We start from the raw sequence: 2,143 nt of genomic DNA, 5'->3' as shown, positions 1-2,143 counted from the left end.
TTAATACCCTTGATTTGTTTGCCCATTCTACCGTTGATGGTCATCTGGGGGGTGTCCAGTTTTGAGCTGTTACAAAAAGTGCTTCTGTGAACATTCTGCTGCTCGCATGCACACATTTCTGTTGGTATGTACCTAGGCATGGAACCCCTCAGTCGCGGGTGTGCACATGCTCAGTTTCACTAGACAATATCAGTTTTCCTGGATGGTTGTATCATTTACACTCCCCTCAGCAGTGCAGGAGAGCTCCAGCGGTCTCAGTCCTCGCCAGCACTCGGCATGGTCTGTCTTAGTTTTAGCCTTCCAGAGGTTGTGCAGTGCTGCCTCACCGTGACTCTCCCGTGCAGTTTCTTAATGACTACGATGCCGAGTGTCTCATTATTTGCCATCTGGGAAGTGCCTATTTGAGTCCCTTTCCCATTTTTTCCCATTGGGTGTCTTTTTTTCCCCTCACTAATATGAAGTTCTTAAAATAATTCAGGAGGGGAGCCCACCGATGGCTGAGTATTATGGATCACTTCTCCCTCTCTGTGCCTCGTCACTCTCCCCATGGTGTCTTTTGATGAACAGAAGCTCTTAATTTTCATGTAATCCAATTTTTCAGTGTTTTCTTACTATGGTAACTGGGGTTTTTTTTTTTTGTCCTATTAAAATTTTTACCAACTCCAAGGTCATAAAGACATTTTCCTACGTGTTATCTTCTTCTTTTTTTTTTTTTGTCTTTTTTTGTGTCCGGCAACCGACCGCAACCCTCAGTGTCGCGCCCGCACCGGACCAAGACCGGCAACGGGATTGCAACCCTCGGCGCTGTGCCCGCCCCTCGCTCAGCCAGTGAGCGGGAACCGGTCTGTATGTGGGATCCGAACCCTCGGCGGGAGCGCCGCTGCGCTTCCCAAGCGGCGCACTGTAGCAGTGCGCCACCGGCCGGCCCTACGTGTTATCTTCTAATAAATCTCGCTGTCTTTGCCTTTTACATTTAGGACCACATGTCACATGGAATTGCTTTTCTGTGTAGGCTGTGAGGTAGGGATCCAAGCATGGCCTTTTTTTTAAGTTTAAAGAAAAAGTTTATTGAAGCAGTTCCTAAAAGAACAACTTTTCCAGCTAACTGCAGCTACACAATGTATTGTGTCTATCAGGTTAAAACGTTCATTAGACACAAATACAAAAACTGTGAGAGAGGCACCATTGTTCCACAATCTGAGCAAAGATAAAATGCCTAACCAACGACATGGATGGCTTGCAAAGGGGGGGGGGGGCTCTTTACTTTAAGCACCATAACAAAAAAGCACAAATGGCTGAGTGTGTTCAGTCCCATACACTGACTTGAACCCCGGGCGCTGAGGATCAGGGCGTTCTGTCGTGTGACCTTGACACGCGTTCTGAAAGCACGCACTGTCACAGCAGCAGAGCCACCCGCATTCAGAGGCAGCTTTGTGGACCCGGCGGCCAAACACTCTTCATCCACGTGTCTCTCTGTCGTTTGAACATACTGGTCGCAAGTCCGAAATGAAAAAATTTTAAAAAGTTAGAAAAGAAAGAAATGAGCCGTAGCCCGTTTTATTTTCTCTGTTAAAGATCGAGCGGAAGACACGCATCGGTTCTGTCCCCCACGGACGTGTTCCAAGCACATCCCTGCCCAGGAGCAGGACGAGCCCAGGGCTCCGGAGGCCGCCGGCCGCTGAGGCGCGCGTAGCCGGGAGAGGCACCGGCAGGCCGCGGGCTTCCTGCCAGCTGCTTTCGGGAACCGTGGAGGGAATGCGGGGACAGAGCCGGCTCTCCTGCTCCGGAGGCGCCGAGGCCCGCACCGCTCGGGGCCCGCGCCCCGTGCCACCTGCCGCGACCCTGTGCGCCCTCGAGACTCTCCCAACGCGCGTCACCTCCGGACGGCCCCCCGCTCGGCAGGGACACGCGCGGCAGGGACATTCGCGGCAGGGACACGAAGGAGCCGGTCCGCCCGGACACCGAGCCCAGCACCAGCAGCCCCGCCCTCGTGTCCTCTCCAGGGGCCTTCCGCGCGCCCCTCTTTGTCGGGTCCCCGGCACTCTCCCGTGCGCACCTGCTGGCTTCTGTCCCCGACGGCCCTGCGCGCGGCTGCAGATGGGCGTCCGCGCCTTTGCGCGCCTTCTGGCCCCTGTCACCCCCG

Source organism: Galeopterus variegatus, unplaced genomic scaffold, assembly GCF_000696425.1.
Source record: "Galeopterus variegatus unplaced genomic scaffold, G_variegatus-3.0.2 Scaffold1535, whole genome shotgun sequence".
Taxonomy (NCBI): Eukaryota; Metazoa; Chordata; class Mammalia; order Dermoptera; family Cynocephalidae; genus Galeopterus; species Galeopterus variegatus.
The sequence above is the reverse complement of the archived record's forward strand: the minus strand, read 5'-3'. Positions refer to the sequence as shown.